The sequence below is a fragment of the Giraffa tippelskirchi genome, chromosome 4, assembly GCF_054371585.1.
Source record: "Giraffa tippelskirchi isolate mGirTip1 chromosome 4, T2T-mGirTip1v1.2.pri, whole genome shotgun sequence".
NCBI classification, from domain to species: domain Eukaryota; kingdom Metazoa; phylum Chordata; class Mammalia; order Artiodactyla; family Giraffidae; genus Giraffa; species Giraffa tippelskirchi.
This window is the reverse complement of record NC_137278.1, coordinates 199,036,031-199,050,084: the sequence shown is the minus strand read 5'-3', so window position 1 is coordinate 199,050,084 and position 14,054 is coordinate 199,036,031. Positions and strand designations below refer to the sequence as shown.

The following is a 14,054-nucleotide window of genomic DNA, read 5'->3' as shown; positions in this document are numbered from 1 at the left end:
TGGAGAAGTCTCTCTGGCCAGTGTCTCGAACACCCTTGGCCGTGATCTCACTCGTGTCCCCAGAGGGCATGGCAGGGCTGTCTCGACACCCCCAAGGACCTATGACTGCAAAAGCCCCTAGCCTGGGCCTGACAGGCTGAGGCCCAAGGGGGTTACCCAGCTGCCTGTTTCCGGGCTCCCAGTCATTAGCAGCCCCAGGGGCAGCTCCTCAGTAGAAGGCTCTGCCAGAAGCCGGACAGAGTGAGTTGGTGACACAAACCTCACTCTAAGGGATCCCACCCACCAGCATGCCTCTGTCCACTATGCTCAGTTCAATCACAAACCCCCCTCCTTCTACACTGCCCACTGTCCTCTCTGCCCAAGTCCACCCCTCCTCCAGGCCCAACTCCATCCCACTTCCTCTGCTCCCCTGCAGATGCTCATAGTGTCGCTCATCACTGAAGATCATCGTTCCTGGGGACTGGGATGCTGGCTGGCTGTGGTCTCTCTTCTTAAACCAGATCCCTGGGGACCCTTGGGCTTCCAAGTCACACTAGTGGTAAAGAACCCATCTGCCAATGCAGGAGACATAAGAGTCGAGGGTTCAGTCCCTAGACTGGGAAGATCCCCTGGAGGAGGGCATGGCACCCACTCCAGTATTCATGCCTGGAGCATCCCATGGACATGGAGCCGCAAGTGCTATGATCCATAGGGTTACAAAGAGTTGGACACGATTAAAGTGACTTAGCATGCATGCACGGGGACCCTTAGCCAGCACTGCCAGGGCTCAATAACTATAGATGCCAATTAGGTGAGTGGTTCTGTCCCTTCCCTTTGGGGAATTTCAGCCCAACACCAGCACCCTGGCAGGGACCCTCTAGACAGCAGGACTCAAGAACACACTCAGTAGGCAAAGCCACCATGACCAGCAGGGGACATGAGCCGTGGCCACAGAGCGTTTCACACCCTGAACTCACCCAGGATGGACTAGCTGGCAATCATTCCCATCTCACTGAAGAGGGAAGGAGCTCAAGCTTACAGGATGAATCCCCAGGACATGTGACTGGTTAGAGTCAGAACTGTTTTCGGCACTCAGCATCTCTAGGGGCAGGGCGGGGTTGAGCCGGTGGCCCTGGGGCCAGATCGCCTGGGTTCAAACCCCAGCTCAGCTTTTTGGGAGCTGTGTGATCTCAGGCAAGTTACTCCAGCTCTCGGAGCCTTGGGTTTCTCATCTGTAATGTGGTGTGTGTGTTAGTTGCTCAGTTGTCTCCGACTCTTGGCAACTCGATGCCTGCCAGGCTCCTCGGTCCATGGGATTTCCCAGGCAAGAATACTGAAGTGTGTTGCCATTTCCTTCTCCAGGGGATCTTCCCGACCCAGGGATTGAACCCGGGTCTCCTGTACTTCAGGTAGACGCTTTACTGTCTGAGCCACCAGAGACAGGACCAAATGAGTTCAGTGGAGCCAAGCTCTCAACCACACCTGGTTTATTTCTGTGCATCCAGCCTCAATGTGCAGTGGGAAAGCGTTCCTGACATTTTGCATTGGATCAGGGTGGGTCTGCAGGAAGCTAGTCTATCTCCCCACCCCTTCCTCAGCACCCATGGGACCTTCCAAGCCAGCAGACAAGGGTGTGTGTTTCTGCAGCTTTCATGTGGCAAAGCTCCATCCATCCATCAGATCCCGAAGCTCAACACAGAACGGCCTCTTAAGTAAATAAAGAGAAAACCAGCCAATTGCCCAGGTAATAGGAGATTTTCCTCCTGTCTGTGCCAGTAATTGAGCCATTGGAGCCAGCCTCCAACCTCCACTGGAGCTGCTGTGAGTTGGAAAGGGAGTTTAGGAGGCTGCCTGGCCAAAGACACATGTGCAGGTCCAGAAGGTGGGTGTCCACCCCACTGGAACCTGGATCCAGAAGGCAGGCGTCCACCGCGCTGGACCCTGGGTCCGGCAGGGCTCAGCACACCCACAGTGTGTGCACTAAATCTCGCCCATCTTACCTGTCCCCTTGGCCCAGCAGGACATGGAGCTGCTCAGATCGAGGGGCCCCGGGAGCAGAAGATCGGGTGATGCCAACCAGCCACAGGCTGCTCTATTATGCGAACAAGGGGCCTTCAGCACAGACTCCGTGAGTTCAGAGGCCCTTGGAATCTGAGCCCCATAGGACACCCTCCCTACAGCCTCCATGCTGGAGTGTCACCAGGGTCCGACTGCCACCCCGTGACTGCCCCCTCGGTCTCGCCAGCCCGACCAGGATGTGTCAACAAACGGGCAAGGGAGAAAGAACCGCTGGCATTTCTGAGAAACCAGGGCTGGAAGCCAAAACAAACCGACAAAGGGAATGCAACTTCTCCTGAAGAAAGTGTTGCAAAAGAAAAACTTCCATCCCTCAAGCTGAGAGAAGGCCCTGAAGGTCATTTTGTCCCTTTGGAACCCATATCCCACACTGGCCTTCAAGAGGGTCTTCCTGCGTCTGACCCAGTGCATCCATCTCGATGACCTTGTCTGAACGGACAGAGCGGTTACAACCCAAGAAAGAGGCAGGAGGGAGAGATCAGCATGAAGCAGGTGCAGAGGCCCCTGAGGACAGAACCTGCCCCATCACGCAGCCCAACCACAGGTGAAGTCACGAGGAGTCAGCCTTTGAAGGGGAGGGGCAAGATAGGGGCAGGGGCTAAGAGGGACAAACTACTATGTATAAAATAAATATGCTACAAGGATATATTGCACAGCACAGGGAATGTAGCCAATATTTTATAATAACTTTACATGGAATATTCTCCATAAAAATTTGAATCACTATAGTGGACACTTGAAACTAATACTGTAAATCAACTATACTTCAAGGTTTTTTAATGTTCTATATCTTGACTGTGCTGGTGGTTACAAGTGTGTACATGTATCAAAGGTCATTAAACCAAACATTTACATAAATAAGCCAGTCCACTTCATTGTACAGCAGAAACTAACAGGATATTGTAAAACAATTATGTGTGTGTGCTCAGTCGCTGTGTCCAACTCGTTGCAACCTCATGGACTGTAGATCATCAGGGCTGTCCATGGGCCACACCAGAATGCTGGAGTGGGTTGCCATTTCCTTCTCCAGGGGATCTTCCCGACCCAGGCATCAAACCCGCATCTCCTGCATCTCCTGCATTGGCAGGTGGATTCTTTACCACTTGAGCCAACTGGGAAGCTCCCAAAGCAATTATACGCCAATAAAATAAATAAATAAACCTAAGCACCATCTAGCAAATCCCCCCCAAAAAATAAATAAATAAATCCGGTTTTGAAAACAGCAGGGAAGGGTAGACAAGGACCAAAACATCAGGTCTGCTGAAGCTGTTGGTGTTTCCATTCCTGACCACATCGTAACTGCGCTTTCCCTGGTGGTCCCCAGACACATTCCTCTCCCTAAGTCTACCATGACGTCCCTCCCCTCAAATGCACTGACCCAGCTTCCTCCTCAAGGCGCAGTGAGGTGCCACCTTCCGCGGGCCACCCAATCCACTTACAGAGGTGACCCCACCTGCCAACTTGCCCGAGACTCAGGCATTCATCACCCTTTCCAGTCAGTACCGAGCAGCAAGGGGACCTCAGAGGGCAAACATAAGCTATCCTTTATCCCCCAAACCTATGGGCAGAGCAGCTCTGATGGGTAGATACCACCTGACCCTGCATGCTAATGCCACCCAAAGCGGGGCACAAACCCTGGACCCTCAAATTAAAATTTCAGTTCTGTACAGAATACACTGCCCCAGTTTCATATCCCTCCACCCACAACCTTGATGAAAAGATTCGTGGATACCTGCTGGCTTCTTCCAGAGACAGGGAACTCACTACCTCATGAGTTAGGCTCTTTTCCTGGGCTCTGATCTCCCCGAGGACTCCTACCCCTGGGCCCTTCCTCCCCTCTGGAGCCACTAATTCATCCACGGTTCTCCTAGGATTGGCTCCCAACAAGGTCACTGCGTTGACCATGGAGCAGAGGGCTTTCCCACCTGCTGGAGTGGGCTTCCTAGGTGGAGTTAGTGGGAAAAAAAACCCACCTGCCAATGCAGGAGACAAAGACACCGGTTCGATCCCTGGGTGGGGAAGATCCCCTGGAAGAGGGCATGGCAACCCACTCCAGTATTCTTGCCTGAAGAACCCCATGGACAGAGGAGCCTAGCAGGCTACAGTCCATGGGGTTGCAAAGAGTCGGACACTACTGAAGCGACTTAGCAAACATGCAGCATGGAGTGTATATATGCACACATACACATGCCCACGTATGCACACGCACACACGCATGACATACACACGCACACAGAGACACACACATGTGCACACACACAGGCACACACACCTAAGCTGGAGGCAGCAAAGCTGGCTGAGTCACGCAGCTAGACCACAGCTCAAGCGGGGCCAGGGAGGAAGTGACGCCCCATTTCCTGACCATCCTCTGCTCTGAGAAGTTCTCTTCTGTCTCTTTGTCTTTCTGACTCCGTCCCTCCCAGGGCTTTGTTTCTACTCAAGACAACAGCCTGCTGCATCCTGGCCCAGCGGCACGTGGTCCCAGCAGCCCTGAGCCCCAGGTGAGGACTTACAGCTTCTAGACCTGCCGTCCTGGACAAGGCAGCTCACGGCTCTGAACCTCGGTCTCCTCATCCATGAAACAAGAGGCTGGGTGTGTCGACAGGGCCCTTATGGTCCCTTCTTATCTCAGCCCTGGGGCTTCTGGCCCTCCTCCAGTCCCCACAGGGTTCAGAGCATTGGCGGGGGGCGGCCAAGGCCAGGCATGGAGACGGGGCTGGGGAGCCCAGCTGCTTCCTGGGCACATGCCTCCCTCGGAACTCCATGTGCTGCACACACTCCCCGCCCGCCTCGGCGGGGGTCCCAGCAGGAAGCACCACCATCGGCAGGCGGCCAGGCAGAGGGGCCTGGAGCACCCACCTGCTCCACACCTCCTTCTCCCCTCCCTCTCTCCCTTCCCCCCTCTCTGCCCACTCCCTCCCTCCTCCAGACCTACCTTGCACCTGCAGCTGCCTCCTTCTCAGTCTCCAAGCGACACCACCGCAGGCCCACAGCTTTCAGGCTCTGCCTGACCCCCCTGCCCCCAGCAGCTGGACTGGCCCCCAGCAGCAGAGGTGGGAGCAGTGCCAGGAACCACTGCCCTCTGGGAGCCCTCCAGGATCTGCCTGCGCATGTGGGGACGGCAGGCAGCAACCTCTGACTGCCCTGCGGGGGAGCCTGGGTGGTGAGGGCGGGGCTGACGTGGCCTGCCTGACTGGTCGGGCTTCCTGGGCCCCTCTGCTCCGGAGTCCTGGAGGCCTGCTGCCCCATTCCAGGATGTTTCCAGGACTTTCTCTAGAGGTAGATATCTGTCCCAGGCCTTGCCCTCAGACTGGAAGAAGATGCAGACTAGGGGTGTGTGTGTGTGTGTATGTGTGTGTGTGCACTCAGTCACTCAATCATGTCCCCCTCTTTCGCGACCCCATGGACTGCAGCCCGCCAGGCTCCTCTGTCCATGGAACTCTTCAGGCAAGAATATTGGAGTGGGTTGCCATGCCCTCCTCCAGGGGATCTTCCCCACCCACGGATCAAACCTGCATCTCCTGCATGTCTCCCTGAAAACCTGCACCATCCAGGCCGCCCCCCACAAGCTGGTATCTCTGGGGGTTTTGTCCTTCGTTATAGTAATCCTTCTCTATCTCTTCTGTATACTCTAGTGTGGGCATGAGTGCTTGTGTAATAAAAAGCATCCAATTAATAAAGCATTAAATATTAATAAATCTTCAAAGGCCTCCCAAGGCAGTGGGGCTAAAGGATGATCCTGACCCTGTGCACGAGACCGGCCATGCACACTCCGGGACACGAGCTAACTTCCCAGCCTCACAGCCTCTCTGAAAACACCCACACGCAGCCCCGTTCCACACACTGCTGGCGCTCTTGCTTTGCCTGGAGTCCATGTTCCCATCCTTCTCTGCTTACAAAATCCTACCCAGCCATCCCAGCCCCACCGAAATGCTCCCTTCCCAGGGAATCTGTCCCCAGACACTGGCCCCAGCAGAACTCCCAGCCCCTTCCTGGTGAACCCCTTCCTGGTTCCCTTGCTGGTTTGTGGATTAGCATCCTCTATCTCCCCCCATTTCTGCTCTCCTCCCCTCCACACTCAGCCCTGTTCCAGGAGGGATGGAAGTAAACACTTACTGAGATGCTGTCATAAATTGCTATGTGCTGTACTTGCTTTGGGGCTTCGCAGGTGGCTCATCGGTTAAGAACCCACCTGCCAGCGCAAGAGACGTGGGTTCAATCCCTGGGTCAGGAAGATCCCCCAGAGGAGGAAATGGCAACCCACTCCAGTATTCTTGCCTGGGAAATCTCATGGACAGAGGAGCCTGGTGGGCTACAGTCCATAGGGTCACAAAGAGCTGGACAAGACTGAGCGACTGAACACCCATGCATGTATTGCTTCTCCATGAAACCTGGGTACCACTGACTCACGGCCTCCCCCACCTCGCACCCCAGCAGCAGGGCTGCACCAAAGCCCTGGCCACATAGGTTCAGAGGGCGGTCAGGCCTTCCTCATCCTCCTTCTGATGCCCCCGCCCCGTCACTGGGCTTCTCCATCCCTGTTATGGGGCATGCCTGCTTGTACAGCCCCAAGGTCAAAGATGGTTGTGTTCATCTCTGAGTCTCGGTGCCACTCCAGCACACAGGTTGAGGGCTGGCAGTTCAGAGAGCAGAGCTGGCTGCACAGGTGGCCTGCCCTCCTCCCAGCCCCTTATCATCAGCATCTGAGGATTGGAAGGGCTCTTGGAGATCACATGATGTGAAATCTACCCATCCCCATTTTACAGAAGAGAAAACTGAGGCCAGAGAGATCGGGGGCATCAGAGGGAGCAAGGTGTGGGAGGAAGGTGGGCGGGGCTCCTGGGACACCAGCCCTGCTTTCTCAGTGATGCAGGAAAGCAGGGAAAGCCTGGAGAGGTGGGGAGACCCTGCTGGGGTGGAGCACTTGGACCCAAGTACTGTGGGTGGGGAGAGCAGTCAGTGGGCTTGCAGGGCACATTTCCAGGGAGGGGTTCTCCCCTCTTCCTGAGCACCCCCCTCTAATCCTCACACCCTTCTCCTGGCGCCTCTGTGTTCTCTTGCCCATGAGCTGCTCTCAACTGTAATGCGAGGCCAGTTCCTCGGGCGTGGCACCCAGGGGAACAGTATGGAGACATTCCCTGTTCCAGTACTGGAATTTCCTGCTGGCCTTTCTTCCTTATTATGAGTGGCTATGATTACAGAGTTTCCAACAGGTGGAGGCCAACAAAACAAACAGACCTTTCAATATTGACTCTCCTGGGCTCCACAGAAGGCTATCATCTATCCTGCCTCCCAGAGCCTTGCCAGCAAAGGCAAAACCAAACAAGAGGGTCAGAGCCTGAGAGGGCTGGGCACACTGCCCATGAAGCAGACTCCAGAAGCGATGGCCCTAGGTTTCCACACTGTCCATCTTTCTCCTCGTGGATCAGCTGGCCTTGGGTGGGAAGGAGACATTGTCTCTAAGATCACAGGGCCCAGTTCAGGCTGCATGCTCACTGCTGGGCTTGAAAAAGAAAAGAAGGTAGGGAAATAAAGGCTCCTTGGGGATGCCTCTGAAAGCCACAGGCTTCCTCTAGAGAATTCACAAACCTAGAGTCCTTTAGAGCAGGACAAGTAAGATTTCACTTCCTTGTGAGCCATGACTTTTTACTCTCTCCAGCAGCAAGAATGGACTTCATCACTCAGATGGTGTCACGGTTAAAGAACTGGAAGAGAGCTAAAAGTAGTACCAACCCCATGATCACAGATGATGTAACTATGGTCCAGGATGACTTGACCAAAGATGTGGGGACGAGATTCCTCCTGGGCTCCACTGTAGGACTGTGTCTGGTCCCCAGGTCTCGAAAGTAGCCTCTGAGGGACTTCCCTGGTGGCCCAATGGCTGAGACACCACACTCTCAAGGCAGGGGGCCTGGGTTCGATCCCTAGTCAGGGAAGTATTAATAGATCCCACATACTACTACTAGAGAGCCCACATGGTTCAATGAAGACCCTGCATGCCCAAACCAAGACCAGGTACAGCCAAATAGATGAATAAATGCTGTCTTTCCATTGTGTACATGTACTGCAACTTAGATATAGTGTATTAACACGGATAAATGGAATCCAGAAAGATGGTACTGATGGACATATTCGTAGGGCAGCCGACAGAGAGAACAGTTTTGTCGGGGAAGGAGAGGGTGGAAGAAACTGAGTGAGTAGCATGGAAACACATACACTACCGTATGTAAAACAGATAGCCAGTGGGAATTTGCTGTATGATGCAGGGAGCTCAACCTAGTGCTTTGTGACAACCCAGAAGGGGTGGCGTGGGGATGGGGGGTGGGAGAGAGGTTCCAGAGGGAGGGGCATATGTATACCTAGGGCTGATTCATGTTGCTGTATGGCAGAGCCAACACAATGGTGTAAAGCAATTAGCCTCCAATTAAAAATAAATTAAAAAAAATTTTTTAAAGCAGCCTCTGAGAGACAGAGTGCCTGGTACCACCTTGTCTGATACACTACTGTCTTCTATCAGGAATTTCTGAATCCCAAGTTTACAGAGCAGGGAAGGAAAATGCACCATATAATTGAGGATGCTCCCCTAAAGGAGAAGGCAATGGCACTCCACTCCAGTATTCTTGCCTGGAAAATCTCAAGGACGGAGGAGCCTGATAGGCTGCAGTCCATGGGGTCGCTAAGAGTTGGACACGACTCAGCGATTTCACTTTCACCTTTCACTTTCATGCATTGGAGAAGGAAATGGCAACCCACTCCAGTGTTATTGCCTGGAGAATCCCAGGGATGGCGGAGCCTGGTGGGCTGCCGTCTGCGGGGTCGCACAAAGTCGGACACGACTGAAGTGACTTAGCAGCAGCAGCAGCAGCAACATCTCCCCTAAAGGAAGGTAGAAGCTGTATCATTACTTCTGCTAAAACAAAATTTAAGACTCTACAATGAGTAATATATGGCTCCCAAAATACAGGAAAAAACAGATAGAATGAGCTCCTTTGGGAGTGATGAAATTCATGTTTTATATCTATTATTTTGTTCTTTATGGAATGTTTGAGAAAGGAAAGTACAGACCTTTTGGCCTCCTAATTTCAACTTGTTGGGGGCACATATATACACACAAAACCCAACCCCAGTGCCCTGGCTGTTGATGTAATAAATAAGGAATAAGAAACTCTACTCCACAGAAGGCTTTCCAACCAAGACTTTTGTGGCATCAACCAGATTCTAAGCGTAATGAGTATGAAGAAAATCTGTTGCCAGTGAGGTTACGAGATGGCTCCAAATTATTTCTGTCTTCCACCATCCAAAGTTTGTCAGCAGCGTCATCATTTTGGGAAGATGTTTTGTTTGAGTGTGGAAAAAGAAGCTTGATTTTTCTAAGCTGGTGTTCTCAACCAAGAATAGATTTTAGACATCAAAAATGATACCAGCTGACAATTTGGAATTTGAGAGGATAAAAGCTGAATGACCTATTTTTTAAAGTGATAGTCATCTCTTGACCCATTAGAAAAGAGAAAATAAGACATAACCACTTAACACTGTTTTATGAAAAACAACACAGAGGCTATAAAACAGCTCACTAGACAGTAATTAAAGATCAGAATTGTCGTAGGATTTTGCTACTGACTCAAGAGGTTGTAAGTCCTCCTAAGTTCTGTGGACTTCGTCAGTAGTGACTTTGGCCTCCCCACAGTCTCTTCCCGGTTTATGCCCTGAGCTCAGGTTTTCTCACCTCTTTTTGGGCGATACCCTTGACTTTATACTTTTATTTTCTCCTGCACCCAATACTCCCTACAAAGGATAGCCAGATGATGACAAAGGCAAAGCACAATCTAGACAGGCCCCTTCTCTGCGTGCACACACACACACACACACACCTTCCATGGACACCCCTTCTGTGTTTTCAGAATAACATCCAAAACCTTTAGTGTGTGTGCTCAGTCGTGTCCAACTCTTTTCGACCCTTTGGACTGTAGCCAGTCCAGCTCCTCTGTCCATGGGATTTTTCAGGCAAGAATACACTGGAGTGGGTTGCCATTTCCTCTTCCCGGGGATCTTCCCAACCCAGGGATCAAACCCACATCTCCTGAGTCTCCTGCATTGGCACGCAGATTCTTTACCACTGAGCCATGGGGGAAAACCTTTAGCCTGGTCTTCAAAGCCCTTGGCACTGTGAGCCTGCTTCCTGTGGCTCACCCACAGCAGGCCATTGAGAGCACATTGTTGGAACTCCAGCCACAATGTTGTGCTAACTTTGCTTTCCCATTCAAAGGGCCCTCCCTACGGTCTCCATCCGAAGTCCAGGGCCAGATCCAGCTCTCAAAGGAAGGCCTTGCCCTCATCTCAGGACTGGGAGGAGCATCCTTGCCCTGCCCAGACTCCCAACCACATCTCCCAGAGACTTATCACCCCGCTGCCTTAGAACCAGTTTATTTGTGGAGTCAGTGCCAGGGAGCGGAAGGGGATAGAGAGGCAGAAACGAACTAACTCTTTTACTGTGAGCAAGCCGGGAAGTCTCTCTGATCTCGTTTCCTCATCTGTCCAATGTCCTTAAAGAAGGACCAACCCAATGACGTTGTCGTGGGTGGGGGGTAAATGAGATAATTCATGTAGCTAGCACCTGGTCCAGAGCCTGGGACTAAGTCAGGGCTCACAGTGGTATGACTGCTGCTGCTGCTGCTAAGTCGCTTCAGTCGTGTCCGACTCTGCGATCCCATAGACGGCAGCCCACCAGGCTTCCCCATCCCTGGGATTCTTCAGGCAAGAACACTGGAGTGGGTTGCCATTTCCTTCTCCAATGCATGAAGAGAGAGGGAGACAAAGGAAGAAAGGCAGGGCGGGGGTGGGAGTGGAGGTAGAGAGAAAAGAGGAAGGAAGGGGAGGGAAGAGAAGGAAGAAAAAGAAATCAATGACCTTCTTTTTCTATCAGAGTCAAAGAACTTGCTGCTTCATAGAAGAAAATATACGCATACATAACCTTCCTTGGAGAGAAAATTTGACATAAAAATGCCATCAAGATCAGGGGAAGGGTGAAATGAATTAATCTTCTGAGGTCCACTGTGTATATTTACGAGCTGAATTCTATTAGAAACTTAGCATTTTCAAAATGGCATCACCCTGTCCACTCCCATTGCTTGGCTGCTAAAGAAACAGGGCAGAGGGCAAGGACTGGTCAGTGGCAGGGTCCAGATCGGAAATCTTTCAGCCCAGAACTCCAACCTCGCCATACATCATATCACCAGTCTTGGAAAACACACGATGAAAACCTCCGGCCCAGAGGGGAACTTTCAGCATGAGAACAGGAAGAGTTTGATAAATGCTTTCTTCGAAAAGCAACTAGAAAGCTTGGTCAGAACTGTCAGAAACAACCATTTCAGCCCTCTGGAAATTGGTTGAAAACACACAAACAAACTGAGAAATGTTTGTTCGTGAAAACAACTAAATTTGTGTTCTTGCCTGGAGCTGTTCCCATCCCCCACAGTTCTGTTGTTTGATGACTCCACCAGGGCAGGTTGGGAAAACTGAGCGGCGTTTTGTCACAGCCAGAGTGGTCTCTTTTTATTGGGAGAGGTGTCAGTTTAAATGGCAATCTCAGAAGCAAGGGGACAGGGAAGGCTGGCATCTCTGAGAGCTTGAAATTGGGGAGCAACGGATCGGTGATGACCTGGAGATTTAACGGGAAATTGAGGGAGGTGAACCAGTCCTGGGGAGATGGATAAACCCTCCACATGTCAGGAGTTGACCGAGGTTGCAAGTACTACACAGACAGCAGCAGCCCACGCCGCCCACACAGTCAATGGAACCTGCCCACATACACAGTGGAGATGCAGGGGCTTGATGGAAAACAGAAGCCTCGGCAGACCTGGGGGAAAAAAACCTGTACATTTGAATGCACTGCCCAGCTCAGTCTCAGATTTATCAGCCGAGAGTGGAGGTCTTATTGGCTCCTGGCATTTCAGCTATAATATATGTATTATAACTAAATCACTTTGCTGTACACTTGAAACTAACACAATCTTGTAAATCAAGTTATATTTCATTTAAAAAATAAATAAAGGGGAAAAAAGATAAAGCTCTAAGGGCACAGCCCAGAGACTAAGGTGCATGAGAAGTTGAGACTTTCATCGTTAAGATTATTCAGAACGCTTCCCCTCCCCAACACGTTACCACCACATCCACATCACAGGGTCCTAACAGTAGGTTTCAACCAAAAGAGCAGAAAAACACAAGGAGGAGCTCATGTAGCAGGAGCTACAGAAATTTTAAGATGCTTCAAACTAAATGAAAAGGAAATACACCCTATCAAAATTTGTTGAATTTAGTGAAAGCAGTGCTTAGACAGAAATTATAGGATTAACTGCATATATTAGAAAAGAAGAAAGATCTAAAATCAATAACCTAAGTTTTCATCTTAGGAAACTTCTAGAAAAAGAGCTAATTAAATTAAGGTAAGATCTTAATAAATGAAGATGAAATAGTCATGGATTGGAAGACAATGTTGTTAAGATGTCATTTCTCTCTCAATTGATTTTTTGGTTGAAATGACAAGTTGATCCTAAAATTGCATATGGAAAAATGCAAAGATCTAGAGTAGCCAAGAAAATTTTGTAAAAGAAGAAAAAATATTGGAGGACTTCCACAGCATAATTACAAAATATATTAGGAAGCTTCGGTGATCAAGGCAATGTGATATTGGCATTAAGACAGGTGTATGGATTACTGGAACAGAATTAAAAGTCTGGAAATAAAACTTTACATTTACAATCCATTGACTGTCAACTAAAGTAACAAGACAATTCAATGGAGATATTGTCATCTTTGCAGCAATAGGAGCTGGGATAAGGGATATGTACAATCTAGATCCTTCTCTCAATTATGCATAAAAATTAACTCAAAAGGAATCATAGTGCTAAGAAAAAGAGCTAAAACTATAAAACTTGTAGAAGAAAACATAGGAGAAAAATCTTGTGAAAATCTTTATGACTCCAAAACAAGAGTCATTAAAAAATGGATAAAGTGGGAAGGTCATGTACACACTGCTATATTTAAAATGGATAACCAACAAGGATCTACTGTGTAGCAGGTGGAACTCTGCTCAATGTTATGCGGCAGCTAGGCTGCAGTCCATGGGGTCGCGAAGAGTCGGACCCGACTGAGCGGCTTCACTTTCACTTTTCACTTTCATACATTGGAGAAGGAAATGGCAACCCACTCCAGTACTCTTGCCTGGAGAATCCCAGGGACAGCGGAGCCTGGTGGGCTGCCGTCTATGGGGTCGCAGAGTCGGACACGACTGAAGCGACTTAGCAGCAGCAGCAGCAGCAGGATGGGAGGGGAGTTTGAGTGAGAATAGATACATTGTATATGTATAGCAGAGTCCCTTTGCTGTTCACTTGAAACTATCACAACATTGTTAATCACCTATACCCCAATACAAAATAAAAGGTTTAAAGTTTGGAACAACAACAACAAAAAACCTTTGTGCTTCAACAAATAACCTTAACAAATGGAAAAATCAGGTCATAGATTGGGATAAAATATTTGCAAAATGTGTATTTAATAAAGGACTTGTATCAAGAATACAAAAAGAACTCTTACAACTCAATAACAAGACAACCCACTTTTTAAAAAAATTCCTGGCAGGAATGAAAATGGTATATCTGCTTTGGTTTCGAAAATGGTTGTTTCTTTAAGTGAAACAAAAAGTTACCCAAACCCTGCAAATTCAATCTAAGGAATCTACCCAAGAGAAAGGAAGACATGTTCCCACAAAGACTTGCAAGTGAATGTTCACAGCAGCATCATTGATAATCACTTCAAATTGGAAATAATCCACACGTCTACCAGCTGATGAATGGATAAACTCCATGTGGAATATCCACACAGTAGAATACTATTCAGCTATAGAAAGGAATGAGATATCAGCGCTTATTACAGCAAGGATGAGCCTAAACAAATCATGCTTCAAGAAGCCAGTTGCACAGCCTATATATATTATATGATTC

The 14,054-nt window shown here is 49.8% G+C and overlaps 1 protein-coding gene across 5 annotated transcripts in view; it reads right to left on the bottom strand.

The window, feature by feature from the left end:
- CRACR2A (calcium release activated channel regulator 2A) overlaps positions 1-14,054 on the bottom strand; it is a 152,845-nt gene that overhangs the window by 111,970 nt on the left and 26,821 nt on the right. For 4 of the 5 annotated variants that reach the window (XM_081593890.1, XM_081593891.1, XM_081593894.1 and 1 more), the window contains exon 1: positions 4,991-5,199. The exons of the other annotated variant lie outside the window; for it this stretch is intronic. The gene's annotated coding sequence lies outside the window, so the exon portion shown is untranslated. Of the gene's footprint in view, positions 1-4,990; positions 5,200-14,054 lie in introns of those variants that run through there. 5 annotated transcript variants of the gene reach the window in all.